Source organism: Typopeltis vanoorti, chromosome 7 (genome assembly GCF_054136105.1).
Source record: "Typopeltis vanoorti isolate ZY-2024b chromosome 7, IOZ_Tvanoo_1.0, whole genome shotgun sequence".
Taxonomy (NCBI): Eukaryota; Metazoa; Arthropoda; class Arachnida; order Uropygi; family Thelyphonidae; genus Typopeltis; species Typopeltis vanoorti.
Window position 1 is genome coordinate 144,014,775 of NC_143555.1, and position 17,506 is coordinate 144,032,280.

The following is a 17,506-nucleotide window of genomic DNA, read 5'->3' on the forward strand; positions in this document are numbered from 1 at the left end:
CTCAAAGCAGATGAAAATCCAATGCAATACAGCAATCATCAATCAATGCAATCGTATCAATGGCACAAACAAAACCCAATGCATATTTAAATGAAGTTTAAAGTCGACGATTCCCTAGTAAAGTTCCAGGATTCAGCGGACGCGACCCTCTATGAGAGCTGCTCTTTCCGGATCGATCGTGGTTGGTAAGATTGTTTTTCTATTTTTGGATTCCTTTCACTCCTTTTTTTTTTTTCTCTTTCTGCTAGTAGCTAGGCTTAAGCTACAGGATTTGCTGGTAAGACTTGTTCTTACGGGATTTCTCTCTTTGCTTGTAGAACCTTCCTGTCCTACGGTATTTTTACTAATCTACCACCACGGTCCTTCTCTTCCCTAGATCCTATATCCTTTTTTTTTTTTTTGTGTGTGTGTTCTTTTTTTGGCCGTGGCCAAACTTAAGACCGACATGTCTTCACTACTTCCTAGGGTGAGAACGGTCGGTTTTCAAACGGACCCAGCCCTAAACAAAAGACATATCTGCAAAGCACTTTGTGAGGCAGTAGGTTCCGAAAACATTTACGGGTTTACCCCCTTCGGGGCAGGGAGATACCAGGTAGTGGTAAAAAACACCACAACTAGGGACAAACTGCTGGAGGGTTTTAAATGTAATGACGTAGAAATCACTCCGTTCTTAGTGGGAAGCCTGTTAAGAACTGTAAAAATTGACAGGTTCCCCCTCGAATATATAGAAAATAGCGACGACGTCATCCACAAGACATTCGCTAAATGGGGCACAATTAAGAACATTAAACGGGGCACTGATGTCGACTACCCGGATTGGAAATCAGGAGTGGTCATCTTCACAATGGAGATGAAAACTCCTGTTCCGAACTTTGTCACCATCGGCTCCGAAAAAGTCATGGTAAACTACCCAGGTGTCACAAAGCAATGCTACAGGTGTGGCTCCCACGAACACCTGGGAGCAGAATGTGTCAGGGCCAAGTGCAGCAATTGTGGCGAATCTGGCCATTTACTACCACATTGCACCAACCCCTGCAAGAAATGCCACCAAAAAGACCACAGTTACAATGTGTGTCAACACAGAACATCAGCAGAACGAATGGGGGGTGCGATACAACCACTTCCCGTTCCTCCCCCCCTTAGCTCTGACAACACAGAACCACCAAAAATACCCACCCCGCCCCCGCCACCGATATCAACAGCCCAACCCAAACGTGGCAAACAAGAGGGGTTCAAACAAGTATCACTGGGTAAAACCAAAAAGTACAGAAGCCAAAATTCAACAGCCAGCGTTCCCCCCACCACCACGAACGGAGATACAACCACAGCATCTGCCACAGAGGAAATGGACACCTCTACAGCAAAACGTCAAAGGGAACAGGTAGAAGACGAACAAGCTTCGTTTAAAAGGTTGCCTATGGGCGGAAACCCTACTACCCTCCCCACGACAGGAACAGAACCCACCCCAGCACCATTCCCTAAAATAATTCCAGGGGGAGCTACTATTCTCCACCATGTCCAAAAAGACCAGGACGGGTTCGAAAGAATCCACAACGCCATAGAGAAAAACGGCGAGCCACACTTCTATGCCCACTACACAAAGGGTTCATCAAAACCCTGTGTTGGCTTGGAATGGGACAAACTTGCCGTGCCAGATATTCTAAATGAGGAACAAAACTCCTTTAGAAACTCCATTCTAGCCGCCAATATGGGCTTACATGACTGCGACATCACAGCGCTATACCAAGCACTAATCAAAATAGTTACCGAAGAGACACTAAAATTCTAATTGTCCCGCCCTATAACTACACCACTAAAATGAACAACACTTTTCGAGTCGCCACTCTCAACATTAACGGTCTGCGCTCCGTCAATGCACAACGCGCTGTTTGGAGCCTAATCTTACTGCATGAGGTTCATGTACTCTTTCTTCAGGAGACGCATTTTTATCAGTACTGGGACATAGAAAACTTCTCCAGAAGCTTCCCCGTTCAGAGCTTCTGGTGTTTCGGAGAGCGCTGTGCGAGGGGGGTGGGAATCCTTATTCGTCAGCCTATTCTAGGCGGGTTTTTCAATGTACAGAAAGATGCTGCAGGACGTCTAGTCTCTATAGACTGGAAGTTTGGAGGTAGAGTCATCCGCTTCCTTAATGTATATGCCCCCAACAACGCCCACCAGCGAAGCGGGTTCTTCATGTCCATAGAACCCTATTTACACGGGGCTCAGTATATCATCGCCGGGGGGGACTGGAACTGCATCGCTGACGCAAGAGTTGACAAAGTTGGTGGCAACATCAACTCCGGTACCGGTGGCTCTAGGGAACTGCAACTCTGCTGTGATAATGTCGACCTCATCGACATCTGGAGGGAACATAATCCAGACACAGTGGGAACCACATGGGCGAGCGGGGGAGTCGCAACGCGACTAGACCGCCTCTATATTTCCAGGAACCTTGGGCCACAAGTTATCTCGGTCAGGCATATAGCGGTTGGTAGCTCGATAACAGACCATAAAATGGTTCTTATGAACATCGAACTACCCGAGGTCGTAGAAACATCGAGAGGACCCTGGAAATTGCCTCCAAGCTTCCCCAAAATTTATAGCAAGGATTTGCAGCTGCTATGCGAAGGAAGGAAAAGGGCCCACTGGGACTGGGACGCGTGGGCCCAGTTCAAAACCGAGGCAAAAGAGCTCTTCCAAAGCATCTCCAGAGAAAGAGCTCACGCGCAAAGAAAAAAAATGAGAGAGCTGTACCGAGAGCTAGGGTGGTACCGGGCTAACCAGAGAAACGGTATTCCTAGCGATTCGCTTATTAAAGCCGTGGAAATCGAACTCGAGGCACTTCGACGAAAAAAAGTCGCCGAGCTCGATTTTCGCACCAGATTGTTTCTCCGGCAGGCGGAAACACCTTTGGCCGCTTTTTATAACCGGCAGCGCATAGCAGCACAAGATGAGAAAGCGGTTCGGCAAATTCATGCTAACGGGCAAACACTAACAACCACGGGAGACATCCTGCGGCAATTTTCCCAGCATTACACGAGAACCTATTCCGAAGAAGCTGAGGAGACAGGCGACTTCGGAGTGTGGAACATTGACAACATGCCTGAACACCTCAGAACTCTTCAAAAGAGACCAATCACTTCGGAAGAGGTTACTCGAGCCTATAAACAGCTTAAGCTACGGAAAACCCCTGGCCTGGATGGGCTAGGCGTTGAGCTCTATCGCTCAGCCTGAAACTTCATCTTGCCTATCCTGGTCTCACTATTCAACAGCTTCCTATTCACTGGTGACGTGCCTGCTGACTTCGTTAGCGGGTACACAATTTTCATCCCCAAGAAAAGGAGAGACCTAAATAGCATGGGTAGCTGGAGGCCCATTTCCTTGACCAACACAGACTACAAATTATTCGCAAGAGTAATTTGTAACCGTCTGAAGTTGGGCATTGGGAATGTGCTAACCAGCACTCAAGTATACGGAGTTCCGGGAAGATCCATGGCGCTCAACCTCTTCCTGATAAGAGACATTCTTCGCTTTGTGACGAATAAGGAACTCCCACTTGCACTCGTATCAGTAGACTTAGATAAAGCGTTCGATAGTGCAAAGCACAACTTCCTGCACTATATCCTAGAGAAAGTCGGAGTGGCGGCCTGCGTAAGGGAAGCAATCAAAAGCATGTACAGTAAAACAACAACGCAAATTGCGATTAATGGGTTTCTTTCAGAACCCATTCCCATACGCAGAGGGGTTCGGCAAGGCTGCCCCCTTAGCCCCCTTCTTTTCTCTTTAGTACTAGAGCCTCTTCTAAAAAAAATTGATGAGACGCGCGCAGTAAGAGGAATACCGCTACCCTTAGGCTCCAAACAGAGCAAAACTGTCGCATATGCCGATGACATTGTCGGAACCCTTAGGGATTCCGAATCGATTTACATCTTCTTCGGCATACTGCGAGCGTTCAGCGTGCTCAGTGGTCTTCACACCAACCCAGAAAAAACAAGAATCAAAATTTATGGGAAATTCGACCCTGCCAGTCTTCCGTATGGTCTGAAACCCACAACCGGCCCATTAACAATACTAGGAATTCCCTTCCTAGAGACCCCAGTGTTGCAAACACAACACTTAATAGACATGTGTTGCGAAAAACTAAAACCCTTCAGTCCCAACTACCTATCATTCGAAGGTAGAGCAACAGTTATCAAAACAGTCCTAAAACCAATGTTACTGCACACCATTAACCTCACAAACATAACAGACACACAAGACAACGCCATTCACAAACATATCACTAATTTTTTCTGGAACAACAGGAAACACGAGGTGCGCAGGGCATTTCTCCATCTTCCCCCCACACAAGGGGGATTCGCCCTGCCAATCCTCAAATACTGCCACCTAACCAACGCTGCTCAGACCATACGGAAAGCACTGGCATCAAATCACCCTTCCGGCAATCTGATGAAATACTTCTTAGGATTTTTCCTACCCTACTTCGGGATTACTGGCCACGCCGGACCATGTGCAGAGACGGTGCCTGAGTGGTACTACACAATATGTAAACTTTTTAAAAAATTGGCAACGGATGGAGTTCGAGTGCTTCAGCTCAGCCCAAACAAGCTGTACTGGAAAATTTTTGACAGCTTTGACTGGGAAAAACCCGATCTGGGCACAAACGAAGAGGTGCTGTTCACCAACATAAAAAACAGCTGGGGGCAACCATTTCACCGGGACTTAGCCTGGAGAATCGCCTACGGCAGACTCCCGGTGAAACTCGTAAAATCAGCTTACAACCCGCGACCATGCAACCCCTTCTGCGACGTCTGCGGTGCGATAGAAACCGTAGGGCACCTCTTCTTTCACTGCCCGCCAGCACAGCGTGTTTGGCACAGACTGGCTGAGGTGCTTGCGATCCCAGCGCTCACATTCCCCGAAATAGTATTTCTACAGTTTCCTCCCCCAGTAACCAAAAAAAAAGAAACACCTGATTTTCCTAATAAATGTGATTAAGCACCACATTTGGAAAACCAGGAAAAAACACCTTCTTAACGAGGGGGATCGCATCTATCTCCGTGTTAAGAACTGTCTCTCAGCCTACCTCCGCCGCTTCCTGGAGCAGGAAAGGTACTTACGGGGAGAAGAGCGGTTCCTGAGGAGATGGTGTGATCCACCAACCATCTGCCAGATCATACAGGGGGGAATCCGGCTGTGTCTGCACCTATAACACCTTCAAGTTGTAGGTGTTGACGCTATCCCGATCTTCCTTCCTGATCAGCATTTAACCCACAGGTAGGTCTAGTCCTTTCACAGTTGAAAGTTTTTCTGTCCCCAGGTTGGGGTTGACCTGAACAAACCCGGACTGCGAAGGCCAACATCGAGGTGGTCCCAAGCCCTTTTCAGGGCGGGGTCTTCCGGGCCAGGTCATCTCCCTTCTTTTCCTGGTTATACTGTTCTGGGTTTGCTCGGCAAACTCATTCCTCTATAGAATTGTCTTCCACATAGTCTTTAGATTTATTTACACTTGTTAAGTTTGCCTAGTCTCTCCTTTTTTTTCCTTTTCAGGATTTTTCCTTTTTAAAAGTGAAAAATCAACGACCGTTTTAGAAGCACCCCTGGGGGGTCAACAGCTAAAACAGGTCAGCTGAGGCCTCATTCATCTACTCTACCACTATGCACTCTATCTTTATTTCCTCTCCTACTATCTGCTGAATCTCAGCCTATCTTACTCCACAGGCCAATGATGAGATACGTTGAACTCACAAAATTTTTATTCTTAGTGGGAAGCCTGTGGAGAACAGTGAAGGTACATCGAAAAGAGTGAGTGATGATGTCATTCACAAGGTGTTCTCTAAATGGGGAACGGTCAACAACATAAAACTAAGAACCGATCCCGACAAACCGGAATGGAAATCAGGAGACGTCACCTTCACAATAGAGATGAAGACGCCCTTTCCGAACTTTGTCACTATTGGCTCAGCTAGAGTTATGGTTAATTACCCAGGTGTGAAGAGGCAATGTTTTAGGTGTGGTTCCTATGAGCACCTGGGAGCAGAATGCGGTAAGGCAAAATGTAGTAATTGCGGTGATTCTGGGCATTCCCTACAACAATGCAATAACCCTTACAAAAAATGCCACCAAGCAGACCACAGGTTCAACACCTGTACTCAGAGATCATTAGCAGAACATGCGGGGGGTTCGATACACCCGCTCCTCACCCCTCCCCCCATCCCAGACAATACGGAAACACCCATAGAATGCACCTCCGCTTTTCCTCCTCTACCCACAACAGGGTCCAAATCTAAAGGGGGGGAACAGGAGAATTTCAAACAGACCATACTGGTGCCAAGAAACAAGCCCAAAAGCCAAAGAAAAGCAGAAAACTAGAACCCCCCCCACAACAGAGACGCAGCCGAAGACACACAGATAGAGGAAATGGAAACCTCTACTGTCAAACGCCAGAGGGAGCATGCGGAAGAGGAACAGGCTACATGCAAAAGACTGCCAATTGAGGGAAATCCAATCACTCCCCCCCCACAACTGACACAGGAACAAACCCCCGTCCATTTCCCAGAATAATAAAAGGGGAGCTGCCATTCTGCAACTCGTTCAAACAGACCAAGAAGGTCATGAAAGGTTTGTCACCGCTATAGAAAGGGGCGGCGAGCCGCATTTCTTTACCCATTACCAGGAGGGTGCATCCAAACCCTGTGTTAATCTGGAATGGGGAAACTTCGTCGTGCCTGACATTCTTAGCGAACAACAGGACTCCTTCAGGAACACCATCGTAGCCAGTATTCTGGGCTTACATGAAAGTGACATAACATCACTACACCAAGAAGTAATTGAAATAGCAAACGGGGAGGTACTAAACCTCAACCGTACCTTTTAAAACTCAACTATTAACACGAACAACAAATTTCGCGTCGCCACCCTCAACATTAACGGTCTGCGCTCCGTCAACGCACAACGCGCTGTTTGGAGCCTAATCTTACTGCATGAGGTTCATGTACTCTTTCTTCAGGAGACGCACTTTTATCAGTACTGGGACATAGAAAACTTCTCCAGAAGCTTCCCCGTTCGGAGAGCGCTGTGCGAGGGGGGTGGGAATCCTTGTTCGTCAGCCCATTCTAGGCGGGTTTTTCAATGTACAGAAAGATGCTGCAGGACGTCTAGTCTCTATAGACTGGAAGTTTGGAGGTAAAGTCATCCGCTTCCTTAATGTATATGCCCCTAACAACGTCCACCAGCGATGCAGGTTCTTCACGTCCCTAGAACCTTATTTACACTGGGCTCAGTATATCATAGCCGGGGGGGACTGTAACTGCATCGCTGACGTAAGATTTGACAAAATTGGTGGCAGCAACAACACCGGTACCGGTGGCTCTAGGGAACTGCAACTGTGCTGTGATAATGTCGACCTCATTGACATCTGGAGGGAACACAATCCAGACACAGTGGGTACCACATGGGCGAGAGGAGGAGTCGCAACGCGACTCGACCGCCTTTATATCTCCAGGAACCTAGGGCCACGAGTTGTTTCGGTCAGGCATATAACGGTTGGTAGCTCGATAACAGACCATGAAATGGTTCTGATGAAAGTCGAACTACCCGAGGTCGTAGAAACATCAAGAGGATCTTGGAAAATGCCTCCAAGCTTCCCCAAAATTTATAGCAAGGATTTGCAGCTGCTATGCGAAGGAAGGGAAAAGGCCAACTGGGACTGGGACGCGTGGGCCCAGTTCAAAACCGAGGCAAAAGAGCTCTTCCAAAACATCTCCAGAGAAAGAGCTCACGCGCAAAGAAAAAAAAATGAGAGAGCTGTATCGAGAGCTAGGATGGTACCGGGCTAATCAGAGAAACGGTATTCCTAGCGATTCGCTTATTAAAGCCGTGGAAATCGAACTCGAGGCACTTCGACGGAAAAAAGTCGCCGAGCTCGATTTTCGCGCCAGACTATTTCTCCGGCAGGCGGAAACACCGTCGGCCGCCTTTTACAATCGGCACCGCATAGCAGCACAAGACAGGAAAGTGTTTCGGCAAATTCACGCTAACGGGCAAACACTCACAACCACGGAAGACATCCTGCAGCAATTTTCCCAGCATTACACGAGAACCTATTCCGATGAAGCTGAGGAGACAGGCGACTTCGGAGTGTGGAGCATTGACAACATGCCTGAACACCTCAGAACTCTTCAAAAGAGACCAATCACTTCGGAAGAGGTTACTCGAGCCTACAAACAGCTTAAGCTACGGAAAACCCCTGGCCTGGATGGGCTAGGCGTTGAGCTCTATCGCTCAGCCTGGAACTTCATCTTGCCTATCCTGGTCTCACTATTCAACAGATTCCTATTCACTGGTGACGTACCTGCTGACTTCGTTAGTGGGTACACAATTTTCATCCCCAAGAAAGGGAGAGACCTAAATAGCATGGGTAGCTGGAGGCCCATTTCCTTGACCAACACAGACTACAAATTATTCGCAAGAGTAATTTGTAACCGTCTGAAGTTGGGCATTGGGAATGTGCTAACCAGCACTCAAGTATACGGAGTTCCGGGAAGATCCATGGCGCTCAACCTCTTCCTGATAAGAGACATTCTTCGCTTTGTGACGAATAAGGAACTCCCACTTGCACTCGTATCAGTAGACTTAGATAAAGCGTTCGATAGTGCAAAGCACAACTTCCTGCACTATATCCTAGAGAAAGTCGGAGTGGCGGCCTGCGTAAGGGAAGCAATCAAAAGCATGTACAGTAAAACAACAACGCACATTGCGATTAATGGGTTTCTTTCAGAACCCATTCCCATACGCAGAGGGGTTCGGCAAGGCTGCCCCCTTAGCCCCCTTCTTTTCTCTTTAGTACTAGAGCCTATTCTAAAAAAAATTGATGAGACGCGCGCAGTAAGAGGAATACCTCTGCCCTTAGGCTCCAAACAGAGCAAAACTATCGTATATGCCAATGACATCGTCGGAACCCTTCGGGATTCCGAATCGATTTACATCTTCTTCGGCATACTGCGAGAGTTCAGCGTGCTCAGTGGTCTTCACACCAACCCAGAAAAAACAAAAATCAAAATTTATGGGAAATTCGGCCCTGCCAGTCTTCCGTATGGTCTGAAACTCACAACCGGCCCATTAACAATACTAGGAATTCCCTTCCTAGAAACCCCAGTGTTGCAAACCGAACACTTAATAGAAATGTGTCGCGAAAAACTCAAACCCTTCAGTCCCAACTACCTATCATTCGAAGGTAGAGCAACAGTTATCAAAACAGTCCTAAAACCGATGTTACTGCACACCATTAACCTCACAAACATCACAGACACACAAGACAACGCCATTCACAAACATATCACTGATTTTTTCTGGAACAACAGGAGGCACAAGGTGCGTAGGGCCTTTCTCCATATTCCCCCCACACAAGGGGGATTCGCCCTGCCAATCCTCAAATACTGCCACCTAACCAACACTGCTCAGACCATACGGAAAGCACTGGCATCAAATCACCCTTCCGGCAATCTGATTAAATACTTCTTAGGATTTTTCCTACCCTACTTCGGGATCACTGGCCACGCCGGACCATGTGCGGAGACGGTGCCTGAGTGGTACTACACAATATGTAAACTTTTTAAGAAATTGGCAACGGATGGAGTTCGAGTGCTTCAGCTCAGCCCAAACAAGCTGTACTGGAAAATTTTTGACAGCTTTGACTGGGAAAAACCCGATCTGGGCACAAACGAAGAGGTGCTGTTCATTTTTGTAGTGTGATTTACTGATTCCACAATCTTCTCGGCCTCTTGGCATAGATCAAGTGTGTCTACTATGTCTACTATCTTCTATTATAGAAGGCTACTATCTTCTATTTTTCGTAGTAGACTAGCATTTCGTAATATCTGTTCTTAACCGTTAATATCGGTACGAATCCCATCCGGATTCACGATATTCAATCGGAAAGTTACCGATTTTCCTAAACCTCGGACCGGGACAATAATAAACACTTGGTGGTGGGAATAGTTAGCCCCCCCACCCCACCCCATCGCCAGCTATGGCCAATGTTTTGCCGCGCACGCGGACCCTCGGCATCGAGAATAACTCCGATCTGACACCCCGACGTTTGGCCAAGGCCCTCATTGACAGCGTCGGTGCGGACCAGATTTTCGGATTCACTCCCTTTGGTGATGGCAGATACCAAGTTGTAGTTAGAAGTGCTGAGACTAGCGACAAATTACTCGAAGGCTTTCAATGTAATGGAAAGGAAATTGTTCCATTTATGGTGGGGAGCATTATCAAAATGCTTAAAATCCCCAGCAACGATGCAGACAACCCTCAATGGAAGTGGGGCGAGGTCATTATCTCCCTCGAGATGAAAACGCCCGTTCCCGACTTTGTTGTTATCAGATCCGCCAGAGTAATCATTAACTACTCTAGCGTAAAAAAAACAGTGTTTCCGATGTGGTGCCTTCACTCACCCTGCGGCAGACTGTCCTAGAGTTAAGTGCAAAAACTGCCTCCAAGCAGGCTACAATCAAGAAAAATGTGAGGCAGCTTGCCTGAAATGCGGGGTCATTGACCACGAAGTGGACACCCACCCACCAAGAACCCTGGCAGAGAGGATGGGAGGTGCAATCGCAACTGCAACTGCACCAAGCAATGGAAATAGCACAGCACAGGAAGTTCTCCACCTTTAAAGGCCACTCCTGAAGCTACAGAAAGCTATCCCTCCACCTCTAAGACAACCAAGAAAAACCGTAAGGGAAAAAAATTTCCACAATGGAAACGAGCAGTAAAAACCACACAGAAGAAACAGTCGATATAACTACAGTAGAAGAAAGAGAAGCTACAAATACTGATATAGATATACATGTAGATATAGCCAAGGAAGAAGAAAAGATGGAGGTAGATACCAACACTTCCAAGCGGCCATTAAGCCAACAAGAAGAAGAGTTGATAACACCAAAAACAGCTAAAGTATCTGAGACCGCCCACCCAGAAGTTCCTCATGCAAAAGCAGGGGAGACTCTAAGCCATCTTATTAGAGGTATCCCTGGGGTGGCGGATAAATTGAAAGAAGCGATGGCAAAATTAGGAGAACCTGAACTCCTCCTTACAAGGAAGCATGGACCTGATGTTATCAGTGTAAAATGGGGTGACCTCTTCGTTGATGACATCAGCAAAATCAGCCCTGATCAAGTAGAGGTAGCTATGGATTTAGACGAGGAGGCAGTTTCGGCGTTCTTCATAGCTCTCTGCAAACTGGACATGGTCAAGGGAAGTGCAGTAGCCAAGAGAATATTAACAGCCCACAACAAAAGAAAGACACAGTAACCACTTTGTGGGTTTTCTGTACTCAGCTTCACTGGATTTTAGATCCCACAGGTGGAAGAGGACCTGAGAACCCGAGCGGCGAAGGCTTACAGCGAGGCTGTGCATTTCCTTGTGAGCTACATCACTCGGGCCAGATCCTTCCTCCACCTCCTCTAAATTTAGTTTTCCATTCCTTTGGCTTTCTCGATACTTATGTTATACTTTCTGTTTGTTACATGTCTTCCTTTTCAGTATTTTTCCTTTTTCTAAAGTGAAAACTCAACGACCGTTTTAGAAACGCCCCTGGGGGGCAAACAGCTAAAACCGGTCAACTGAGGCCTCTTTTACCTACTCTACCACTAGGCACTCCATCTTTATTTCCTCTCCTACTATCTGCTGACTCTCAGCCTATCTTACTCTACAGGCTCAACTTCATCATTGAAGTACAACAAACTTCAATGATGAAGTTTGTTGAACTCACAAAATTTTTTTTTTTGAACACTGCCATCTTTTAGCTATCTTTGAAGGTTTTGCTTAGACCAATGACCTTATAGAGAATTTAGCTCTGTGCGTATCAGCTTGATAGACTAAGAGCAACTTGTAGTATCTGTTCTTAACCGTTAATATCGGTACGAGTCCCATCGGGGTTCACGATATTTAAAAGTAAATTTACAGATCTTCCTAAACCCCGGACCGGGGAAATATCAAACACTTGGTAGTGGTGGGAATAGCCTAGCCCCCCCCCCCTCACCTGCTATGGTTTTGCCGCGTACGGGGACACTCGGAATAGAAGTTGAAGCCGACCTACAACCTCGATGTTTGGCTAAAGCCCTCATCCAAAGCGTCGGTGCTGATCAGATTTTCGGGTTTACTCCGTTCGGTGGCGACCGTTTTCAAATTGTCGTTCGAAATGTACAAACGAGAGATAAAAAACTCGGAGGATTTGAATATAATGGGAAAACAATAGTCCTATTTCTGGTAGGAAGCATCACCAAAGTACTTCGAATCCCCAGATTCCCTTTGGATTATATCGAAACTGATATAAAAATTATTCACGAAATATTTGGGAAATGGGGCGTTGTACGTAATGTAGAAATCCTAAATGATGCAGACAACCCGGAATGGAAGTCGGGCAAGGTCATTATCTCCCTGGAGTTGAAAACGCCAGTTCACAACTTTGTTGTTATCGGATCCTCCAGAGTAATGATAAACTACCCTGGCGTAAAAAAACAGTGTTTCCGATGTGGTGCCTTCACTCACCTTGGGGCAGACTGTCCTAGAGTTAAGTGCAAAAACTGCCTCAAAGCAGACCACAATGAAGAAAAATGTTAGGCATCTTGCCTGAAAGGCGGGGTCATTGACCACAAAGTGGACACATGCCCATCAAGAATCCTGGCAGAGAGGATGGGAGGTGCAATCACACCAAGCAATGGAAATGACACAGCACAGGAAGCCTCTCCACCTTTAAAGGCCACTCCTGATGCTATAGAAAAGCCACCCCTCCACCTCTAAGACAACCAAGAAAAACCGTAAGGGAAAAAATATTTCCACAACAGAAACGAGCAGTAAAAACCACACAGAAGAAACAGTCGGTATAACTACAGTAGAAGAAAGAGAAGCTACAAATACCAATATAGATATAGATATAGCCAAGGAAGAAGAAAAGATGGAGGCAGATACCAACACTTCCAAGCGGCCATTAAGCACACAAGAAGAAGAGTTGATAACACCAAAAACAGCTAAAGTATCTGAGACCGCCCACCCAGAAGTTCCTCATGCAAAAGCAGGGGAGACTCTAAGCCAGCTAATTAGAGGTATCCCTGTTGTGGCGGATAAATTCAAAGAAGCGATGGCAAAATTAGGAAAACCTGAACTCCTCCTTACAGGGAAGTATTGACCTGATGTTGTCAGTGCAAAATGGGGTGACCTTTTCGTGGATGACATCAGCAAAATCAGCCCTGATCAAGTAGAGGTAGCTATGTATTTAGATGAGGAGGCAGTTTCGGCGTTCTACATAGCTCTCTGCAAACTAGACATGGCCAAGGGAAGTGAAGTGGCCAAGAGAATATTAACATCCCACAACAAAAGAAAGAAACAGTAACCACCTTGTTGGTTTTCTGTACTCATCTTCACTGGTTTTTAGATCCCACCCGTGAGGGGAGGACCTGTGAACCCAAGCGGTGAAGGCTTACAGCGAGGCGGTGCGTTCCTTGTGAGCTGCATCACTCGGGCCAGATCCTTCCTCCATCTGTAAATTTAGTTTTTCATTCCTTTGGCTTTCTTGATACTTATGTTACACTTTCTGTTTGTTACATGTTTTCCTTTTCAGGATTTTTCCTTTTTCCAAAGTGAAAAATCAACGACCGTTTTAGAATCGCCCCTGGTGGGCAAACAGCTAAAACCGGTCAACTGAGGCCTCTTTTACCTACTCTACTACTGTGCATTCTATCTTTATTTCCTCTCCTACTATCTGCTGACTCCGAAGCCTATCTTACTCTACTGGCCAATGATGAAATTTGTTCAACTCACAAAATATAATATATATATATTTTATGAGTTTTAGGCTCCAGGCAATACTAGCAATTTAGAAAAGAAAAATTCTCCAAACTTGAAGGCTGCAACAGAAAGCCATAACTTCACACCACCTAAGGGGAGCAATAAGGTAAAAATGCTGCCATAGAATCCAAACCCGAGAAAGATAAGAAGTAAGAAATCCATGAAGAACCAGCCAAAAAGCAAGCTGTCACACATGCTGAAATTGCAGGAGAAGAAGAAAAAGAAACAGAAAATATGGAGGCAAACAGCACCCCATTCAAACGACCACTCAGCCCAGAGGAAAAGGAGATGAAAAAAATAAAACCAGCAGAAACAGAAGAATTAGAGACTCCTCATGCAAAAGTAGGGGAGGCATTAAAGCATCTAGTTAAAGGCATCCCTGGGATGACAGAAAAATTTCAAGAAGCAATAGTGAGAATAGGAGAACCTGAGCTCCACCTCACAGGGAAATATAGTCCCAATGTAGTTAGTGCAAAATGGGTTGACATACAGGGTGTTCGGGATAAATTTGACAGTTTCGTAAGGAAAAAGAAAATCTTCTTTGTATCTATTAAATTTAATGAATTGACAAAAAAACATTACAGGCAGAGTTAATTACAATACTATCAACAAGATTTACTCAAAATAACCACCATTAGCATCGATCACAGCTTCAATTCTGCTTCGGAACCTCGAACAAGCTGATGCTACAGTCTCCCTGGGAAGGGCCGCAAAAACTGTTTTAATTTTATCCATTAACTGGGCTTTTGTATTACTGGAAGTGCGATTGGTGTCTTTTTCAACTGCGCCCCATACAAAATAATCCATGGGGTTAAGGTCTGGGGAGTTTGGAGGCCAAACATTTGGACTGGTGAAGTCGTAGAAATTTTCAGACAACCATTTTTGACTTTTCCCAGAGGTGTGGCAAGGGGCCGAATCCTGCTGCCATACATACGGCCTACCATTGCCTACCCTTGTTATCCAGGGCTTGACTACAGTTAGCAACTCCACGAACAAAGCCCGAATTCCAATGCCAGGGTTCTTCAACACCTGTTCCTGCAGATTTGCGAGGAATTCTGCTGTACGAACGCAATCAGATCGTCTGCTAGGGATCTTTCTTCTTGCTACATCCTCGTAGTCACCATTGCAAGTCTCTAGTTCATGCCTGATTGTTTTTACTGTATTCAGGGAGCATTGGGCAGCAGTCGTAATATCCTTATTTTGATGGCGGGCACGAATCATCATGATACAAGTTATTCTCTTCCATGATTCAGGTGGGTTCCAGCTATCCATCCTTTCTGACATCTTGTATATGAATGAAGAAGGGTCCAAACTTTTAAATGAAGAGAAGTGTGTGTTAATACATGTAACTTACGGAAAAATATAATTAATTATAAATATGTCAAATTTATCCCGAACACCCTGTATTTGTTGAAGACATCAGCCAAATCACTCCTGAGCAAGTACAGCTAGCCATGGACATAGACGAAGAGGTGGCATCGGCGTTCTTCATAGCTCTCTCCAAATTAGACATGGCCAAGGGAAGTGAGGTGGTTAAAAGAATAATGACTGCCTATAAAAAGCGACAGTCACAATAACCATCCCATGGTTTCCCGTCCACAGCTATACTGTTCTCTAGTCCCCACAGGTGGGGGAGGGCCTGAGAACCTGAGCGACGAAGGCTTACAGCGAGGCGGTGCAGCTCCTTGTGAGCTGCATCACTCAGGCCAGACCGTTCCCCACATCTTTCTACTTTGGTTTCCAATCCTGTCTATTTTTTTTAGTTTCTCTGTACTTCATGTTTTTGTTTGTTACATGTTTCCTTTTTAGGATTTTTCGTTTATTTCTAAAGTGAAAAATCAACGAGCGTTTTAGAAACGCCCCTGGGGGGCAAACAGCTAAAACAGGTCAACTGAGGCCTCTTTAACCTACTCTACTACTACGCATTCTATCTTTATTTCCTCTCTTACTATCTGCTGACTCTCAGCCTATCTTACTCTACAGGCCGATGATGAAGATTTGTTGAACTCACAAATTATTATTATTAAACGCTGCAGTCAACTTTGATGCATAAGGAAGTTCATTGAAATATTGTTACGCTGGTAATAGCTTCTCGGCCTTTGGGATTAGATCAAGTGTATAGTGTCTGTGTGTATCAGCTTAACAGGCTACTAGCATTTCGTAGTATCTGTTCTTAACCGTTAATATCGGTACGAGTCCCATCGGGGTTCACAATATTTAACCGGAAATTTACAGATCTTCCCAAACCCCGGACCGGGGAAATATTAAACACTTGGTAGTGGTGGGAATTGTTCCCCCCCCCCCCAATCAGCCATGGCTTTGCCGCGTAAGCGGACACTCGGAATAGAAGTGAATGCCGACCTGCATCCCCGATGTTAAGCCAAAGCTCTCATCGAAACAGTCGGTGCCGACCAGGTTTTCGGATTTGCTCCTTTCGGCGGTGGGTGCTTCCAAGTAGTCGTCAAAAGTATACAAACCCGAGATAAACTACTCGGAGGTTTTGAGTGTAATGGGAAAAAAATAGTCCCATTTTTGGTGGGAACAGTAACCACCTTGTGGTTACTGTTCCCACCAAAAATGGGACTTTACTGGCAAAAATTTAGCTCCCACAGGTGGGGAAGGACCTGAGAACCCGAGCGGCGAAGGCTTACAGCGAGGCGCTGCAGTTCCTTGTGAGCTGCATCACTCGGGCCAGATCCTTCCTCCACCTCTAAGTTTACCTTTCCATTCCTTCTCCAGATTTATTCTCTCTTTGTTTTGCTACATGTTTCCTTTTTAAGATTTTTCCTTTTTTTTAAAGTGAGAAATCAACGACCGTTTTAGAAGCGCCCCAGGGGGGCAAACAGCTAAAACAGGTCAACTGAGGCCTCTTTCACCTACTCTACCACTATGCACTCTATCTTTACTTCCTCTCCTACTATCTGCTGACTCTCAGCCTATCTTACTCTATAGGCCAATGATGAAGTTTGTTGAACTCCAAATATTTTTTTTTTTCTCTGTCTCCATTTTAATCTTCCCAATCTCATTGTATTATTTATATTCCTCTTTCTGCAGTCTTCGGCAGTAAAGTTTTTCTTAATGAGTACTTACCTGGCGCTGAATAATCGCTGATCATGAAGGGTGATGTTTGTGAAAGTATCAGGGATCAAACATTAATTTCTTCTCGGCCTTTTGGCTAAGATCAAGTGTATAGTGTCTGTTCTTGCAACCTTATCAGGCTAAGAACAAAACGTAGTATCTGTGTTGCAAAGTTAACATCGAATACGGACTCCACCGGCGTTCGCAATATTAACTGACCAGCACAGATAGAGTAAACCCCGGACTGGGGCAATAGAAAACACTTAGTGGTGGGAATAGTTAGGCCCCCTCATCTGAACATGCCCTCCATTCTGCCACGTGTGCGTACCCTCGGAATTGAGGTTGACGGCACAATACCGGCAAGGGCGATGGCAAAAGCAATTATAGATGCGTGGGTGCAGGAAACATCTTTGGATTTACCCCTACGGTGGAGGAAGATAACAGGTGGTTACAAAAAACATGGAGACCAGAGAAAAGCTACTCCAAGGCTTTCACTGTGGGAAAACGAAAGTATCACCCTTCATGGTTGGAAGCATACTAAGAACCCTGAAGATACCAAGATTCCCATTAGAATACGCTGAGA

The 17,506-nt window shown here is 45.8% G+C and overlaps 1 pseudogene; it reads left to right on the forward strand.

Moving 5' to 3' along the window:
• The first annotated feature begins 17,000 nt into the window (after window positions 1-17,000).
• Window positions 17,001-17,119, forward strand: LOC150105151 (U2 spliceosomal RNA; annotated as a pseudogene).
• The last annotated feature ends 387 nt before the right edge of the window (window positions 17,120-17,506 follow it).